The sequence below is a fragment of the Eptesicus fuscus genome, chromosome 10, assembly GCF_027574615.1.
Source record: "Eptesicus fuscus isolate TK198812 chromosome 10, DD_ASM_mEF_20220401, whole genome shotgun sequence".
NCBI classification, from domain to species: Eukaryota; Metazoa; Chordata; class Mammalia; order Chiroptera; family Vespertilionidae; genus Eptesicus; species Eptesicus fuscus.
Window position 1 is genome coordinate 27,169,360 of NC_072482.1, and position 7,155 is coordinate 27,176,514.

General features: G+C 43.3%; 1 pseudogene; it reads left to right on the forward strand.

Annotated features, from left to right (window-relative positions):
• The first annotated feature begins 4,154 nt into the window (after positions 1-4,154).
• LOC103283482 (cytochrome c oxidase subunit 6B1-like) lies at positions 4,155-4,414 on the forward strand (annotated as a pseudogene).
• Positions 4,415-7,155: the final 2,741 nt, after the last annotated feature.

A 7,155-nucleotide genomic window follows, 5' to 3' on the forward strand; every position in this document is an offset into this window, starting at 1 on the left:
AAAACCTATACATGAATGTTTATAGCAGCTTTATTCATAATAGCCAAAAACTGGAAACAACCCAGATATCTGTCACTGAGTAAATGAGTAAATGAACTGTGGTATAGCTATGTAATGTAATACTGTTCTGTAATAAAAATGTATGGACCTTTGATACTTGCCACAACTTGGATAAGTCTCCAGGTAATAATATGTAGAAGATGGGCGGAGCCAATCTGAAACAGTTATATACTGATTCCATTACACAACCTTCCTGAAATAATAAAATTATAGAGATGAAGAACAGATTAGTAGTTATCAGAGGTTAAGAGGTGATAAGGGTGGATGTGGATGTAGATATCAAAGGCAACATGAGGCATCCTGGTGATAATAGGAAGTTATGTATCTTGACTCTGTCAATATCCTCTCTAATAAAATGGTAATATGCAAATTAACCATCACTCTGCTACATAAGCCACACCCACCAGCCAAGCCACGCCCACCAACCAATCAGGGCGAGTATGCAAATTAACCCAAACCAAGATGGCTACAGCCACAGAGAGCAAGGTTTCCCAGGTAACAGAGCAAGCCAAGCTTTCCATAGCCGTTGCAGGCCTAAGCCTCCACTCAAGCTACAAAGTTCCAATTATAGAAGGTAAACAAATTCAAACAAATGGCGGCAGAATGGAGCTAGAGAGAGCAGGCCAGGGTTGCTGCCGGGAACAGGGGAAGCAAAGCTTTCCGCACACCCTGGCTGGGCTCACCCGCTTAAGGCTACAAAGTTTCAATTGTAGAAGGTGAATTAACTGCCACAGAAATGACTGCCGCCCCGGAGGGAGCCCCAGGCTTGGCTCTGCTCCAGGCTACAAAGTTTCAATTGTAGAAGGAAAATAAGTCCCAGATACCAGGGCCTCTGCTTGGATTGCCAGGGGGCATGGCCTGCCTGCAAACCACCACAGGCCCCTCGCTCAGGCCACCCCACGCCCCAAGGGAACCCCACCCTGATCCGGGACACCCTTCAGGGCAAACCAACTGGCCCCCACCCGTGCACCAGGCCTCTATCTTATCTAATAAAAGAGTAATATACAGATTGATCATCACTGCAACACACAATATAGCTGCCCCATGTGGTCAAAGATCCTGCCCCCATGTGGACACAAGATGGCCAGCAGGAGAGGGCAGTTGGGAGGCACCCAGCCTGCAAGGGAGGGCAATTGAGAGGGACCAGGCTTGCAAGGGAGGGCAGTTGGAGGTGATCAACCCTGCAGGAGAGGGCAGTTAGGGGTGACCAGGCTGGCAGAGGAGGGAAGTTGGGGGCAAACAGGCTGGGGGGGAGCAGTTAAGCATCAACCAGGCTGGCAGTGGAGTGGTTAGGGGGTGATCAGGCTGGCAGGCAAAAGCGATTAGGGACAATCAGGAAGGAAGGCAGGCAAGCAGTTGGGAGCCAGCAGTCCTGGATTGAGAGAGGGATGTGCGACTGCCCGTTTAGGCCCGATCCCACCAGGATCAGGCCTAAACGGGCAGTCGGACATCCCTCCAGGAGTCCCAGATTGGAGAGGGTATAGGCTGGGCTGAGAGACAACCCCCCGCCGTGCATGAATTTCGTGCACCAGGCTTCTAGTCTTATATATGATGGTACTAGAGTTTTACAAAATGTTACCATTGGGGAAAATGGGTAAAGCATACAAAAGATCTCTCTGTATTATTCCTTACAACTGCGTGTGAATCTACAATTACTCAAAATTAAAATTCTAATTTTAAAAATGCAAGGGAAAAGATGACAGTCCTCAGCCAGTTAACATGACAAGGAAATACTTGGGGGTGGGGGGGGTGACAGTGTCTTCGGTCCCAGACTATGACAACACAATTTTTCTCAAACTACAAAGAGGGGTTATTTTGCATTGAATTTCATAAAGCATGTGAACTTCCTAGCATCCAATGTTTATGGCCCACAGGAATTTGGTTCTCCCTTTTGATTCTACAATTCTGATACAAATTAAATGTATGCCTGTCCAACTAGGAGTTACTAAACCCCATAAAAGCAATTATAGTCATAACGAGATGCTGTAAAATTGATACTGAAACTGTTCAACCCACAGCCTCCTCCTACCCCTCCACCTCCTTCACACACACACACACACACACACACACAGTGCTTGTCTTCTGTGCATGTGCTGAGCGTGTATCCCGGGGAACCGTGGGGTGCATGAAGGTATTGATTTTAAATTCTCCTTCATTAAATACCAGTCAAGAACAAACGATTACCGTGACTTTCTGAGTAACTACAGCATAAAATAGCTAATAAACAGACATGCCCCGTTTCTCCATCTTTCATAGTTTGGGGCATTATCCTTTTGTATGCAGGTGAGGGTCCAACACGAAGGGACAGTTATGTAAAGACTGACCCTTGGCCCTGGAGGGGTAGCTCAGTTGGTTCGTGTCCTCCCGATGGTTCAGTCCCCAGTCAGAGCACATACATGAATCAATCAATGATGCATAAATAAGTGGAACCACAGATGGATGTTTCTCTCTCTTTCTCTTTCTCTCTCTAAAATCAATTAAAAAAACAAAAAGCAAGACTGACCCGTGGGAAGTTATAGACCTTTTCTCTTTTCACAGTCACTTCTTTTTCTTTTTTTCCCCAAGATAATAAATACCATAGCCATTGTTCTGCTGCAAATGTGTATTTTTCCTCACCCCAGGTGTAGAAAACTAAAAATACAAGCAGAGGCAGATTGAGGAGGGGGGCTGGCAGTTCAGGGGGAGGATATTCCTGATCTGCCTCCACAATTTAAAATGTCTCAAAACAGAGTCTCAATTATTTAATGTACTAATTTGAAATGTTTGGAAAACAAACACGCAGAACATGAAAACAGTTCATAGTAGTTTCCAGTCAAGTCAGTTCTCAGTTTTACACTCTAATCCTTTTCTTAGTAATTCAGTGTTTTTTTTAGTTACTAAATTATTATAAATGTGTTTTTCTCTTTGTGGAGAGGTTGGTTAAAGTAAGATTATGAAAAGGAACACTGTCTTCTTGTGACTAAATTATAGAAAACTGTTATCATAACCAAATGGCCTAAATGTTAAAAATACTCTCACTTCCTCAAAACTCTGCACACAGCTGAAAACCACTCTGAGATATAATGAGTAGGTGAAATTTACAGCCATCAGTTCAAATAAAGTGTAGCCTCCACTAGAGACCTGTTGTCTTCAAGTTGTGGATTTAAAAAGCTATTCACATACACCTAATTATCTCTATAGCCCAGTATTCAACAAATAGCACAATAAAGAGTAACACAATCATTTTTAACTTGATATATAATTGAAGTCATATGACAGAACATAAATTATAGCATTTAGATTATGTTGTTTTCACAACAAAAATAATTTGTTGAAAAAGTAAAACAGCTATTTTTGTGATTTTCCCTCAGACGTAGACCAGCATTCCAGTGGCTCTAGGTGTTCGACTTTTTTGTAACCAAACACTACTATTAATAACACCTCAATATAAAAACAAAATGTTTTCACAATAAAGCAGGTCTCCCACCCACCTTCTTCTCCCACAGAATGCTGCTTGTATTCCAGCTTGTGTCCTCCTCCCTAAGTAAATCTGCTGTTAGTTTTGTGGCTTGGGGAAGAGGTATTTGTCGACAGGGCTGGACAAACGACTAAATAAGCACATAATTCTTTCAAATAAGCAGGACATTCCAACACAGCCCGCATAACAACTTCTAGGTACTCAATCTTGTGACCCAGAACTATCTGCACATTTTCTGCCGTTATTCACTCACTCACATTCAAAGGAATGTCCTCACATATTTATGACTGGGAGAGAAATCAGAGTCTCTGATGTTCAGGTCTTACAAGATAAAATTTTGTCTCAGAAGCTGTGACTGAGAAATTTTTTCATCTAATGAAAGTATAGCGAATTCTTGACCTCAGCAAAGGTCAAGAAAAGCAGGGGGGGAGTCAATGTTTGACTTTAATCATTCTGGAAACTTTTGATTTAAGTTAGCAACTATTTACCAGGAGCACACTCTTTGCTAGGTACTATATGAGGAATAGCAGTCAGCATAGCCAGGCATGGTCCCAATAGTACAGATTGTCTAATCAAAGACAATCAGCAACACATTGAGCAGCGAGCTACTTCAGGGACGTCTTTAGGAGTCAGCAACATGACAGAAGACAACAAGACCCCAATCAAGAACTAGCAGACTGCCCTTCTTGACAACCCCTTCCTGAACCAGAACCAGACCAGGAACTGTTGGCAGAATTACCTGGACTTCCACCGCTGTGAGGAGACAATGACCGCTAAAATGGGTGATGTCTCCATGTGTGAATGGTACCAGCATGTGTACTAGTCCCTCTGCCCAGGTCCTGGGTGTCTACCTGGGATGATCACAGGGCAGAAGGCACATTTCCTGAAAAGATCTGAACTGGCTCCACCCCACTGCTCCACACTTTTCCCAGGGAGGTGAAGGGGGATCTGGGTATATCCCATCCTGGGATCCTGAATCATGGCTTAACTCATAATAAATACTTGTTGGAAAAGTGTCAAAGAAAGACAATTATCAAGCAGGTATTACAAGTAGAAAAAGTAGGACAAAAGTAGCTCTGGCTGGGTGGCTCAGTTGGAGTGCTGTCCGTACACCAAAAGGTTGCAGGTTCAATTCCCTGTCAGAACAAATACCCAGGTTGTGGGTTTGGTCCCTGATCAGGATGCAACTAGTTGATGTTTCTCTCTCTCTCTCTCTCCCTTCCTCTCTCTCTAAAATCAATGAAAACATAGCCCAGCCTGACCGGTGTGACTCAGTGATTGACTATCAAACTATGAACCAGAAAGTCATGGTTTGATTCCCAGTCAGGGCATATGCCCGGTTTGCAGGCTCCATCCCCAGTGTGGGGCATGCAGGAGGCAGCCAATCAATGATTCTCTCTCATCATTGATGTTTCTATCTCTCTCTCCCTCTACCTTCCTCAATGAAATCAATAAAATCAATAATAAAAATAAAAAAATAAAAACACATAGCCCAGTGCCGGGGCTGATCAGCAGACCCTGAGCGACAGATGAATGGATTACTCTGACACAACATTTGCTGTGAAAGAGAGAGCTCAGGGATGGCCTAAAGGAACCAGACAGCCTCGATTGCCTACCTCTACCTCGTTAGGCTTTTATTGTAGCAGCAGTTTGAGATAAAGTTTATCTTTTAGATGCAATCAGTAGGGTAAGTAATATTGGGAGGACACATGTTTTTCTAATGTCCTTTACGCAAGGACATCCAAAGATTAAGCATAAGGATTCCAGTAAACACCCAGGGATCTGCACATGCACAGACTTGTATGGAAAGGGCAAGGAATAATTAGGGGCACTCCCCTAAGTCGGAATTCCCATAAACAGGGCAGGCGGCCTTCCACACACTTCCCTTGTCTCAGAATGTCCTCCTTACAAACTTTCCAACCAAGTCTCGCATGCTCCCGACAGCCCAGGCGGTATTGCTCAATTGGTTGAGCACCATTCCATGAAACAAAAGGTTACTGGTTTGATTCCTGGTCAGGGCACATGCCTGGGTTGTGGGCTCGATTCCCAGTGGGGGGCCAGCAAGAGGCAGCTGATTGAATTTGTCTCTCACATTGATGTTTCCCTCTCTCTATCTCTCCCTTCCTCTCTCTCTAAAATAATTTTTTTAAATCAATGAAAACATATCCTCTGGTTAAGATAAAAAAATAAGACAAAAGTAATAAAAATATGGCACTGGATGCAAGGGATTTGAATGTTGGGATTACATAAACCCAGATGCCATATTTTTATTTTCTTGATCATGAGAATCCTTCCCCCTTCGATTCTTTGGGATCGTTTTTAATAAGACAGATTTTATTGTATTTCCTTAAACCAGCTGTAAACAAGATCTATGAAAGGAATATGCTATATCATATAAGACTTGAACCAGATAAAGAGACTCAGAAATCACTTACAAAACAAGTGGAAGACAGTGGCAGCAGGAGCTGATTCACCTGCTTAACGATGCCACCAGAGACCCAGGCTCCTATGATTCCGCTCCGACCCTTGTCCTTCACCTTCATGCCTGTCGCCTCATGGCTGTAAGATAATTGATGATGCCCTTTGGCCATCATGTCGTCATTCGAGCAAGGAAGGAAAGGAGGAGGAAGGGGAAATGCCATCCATGCCTGAGCCCTTTTATCAGAGAAGCTAAATTTTTCCAGAAATATCAACAACAGGCTTCCTCTTATATCTACATGATGAGCTCCTTTGCCTCAGTCTCCTGATGAGTTTGGGCAAATGAGGGACCTGAGCAAAGATTGGAGGGTGAGGGTTGAGAGGATTCCTTCCCTGTTCCTTCCCTTTGTCCCCTTTGAGCACTGGCAGTGGCCACGTCCTTCCATAACTACAGCTGGGCACCCTCCTCCATGGCTCCAGCTCTCTCTGGGCTGTGGGAACAACACTCTATCGCTTGCCTTTTGAGGCCTTGGGGTGGTAACAGCCTTTCACTATAGCTGCCTTATTGATACCTTTAACCCTGCCCACATCTCTGTAAATGGACACTTCATTAAAATATTTTTATTTGACCATCCGAGTAAAATTCTCTTTCATGCCAGGACGCAGACTGATACAAAGAGACCTTTAAGTACAACAGAGGCTGGAAATATAGGGACAGGAAAGCCATACTGACTCGGGCAAAATATGATCCATTGCCTGGAGTTGGGCATATGCCACCATGGATGAATGTATAATTAGAGTAACCAAAAAAACAGCAGAGATATAAGGATTGAGTGGCTGCCTAACACTGTCTACTACACACAATTTACAATTAGGGATAGTTTAAAAGCAACCTGTGTGGTTGTGTCTTTTTTATTTTTTTATTGCCCTTCAACTAACTCAATGTCTTCCAAAATACATTTCTGCTAGTAGATATAATACCTCAGTAGATAATAATACCTTACTCTTATAGAAAGCTTTGCAGTCTACAATGTACTTTCACCTATATTATCCCATTTGATCCTTGCAAATAGCCCTGTGAGTAAGCCAAGACAGGCATTTTTATCACCATTTTACAGATGAATAAACAGAAGTTCGGAGAGAATAACCACCTTGCCTTGGGCCACACAGTTAGAAAGTGGTGGAACTAGAAAGCAATTACATCAGGCCTCCAGGGTCAA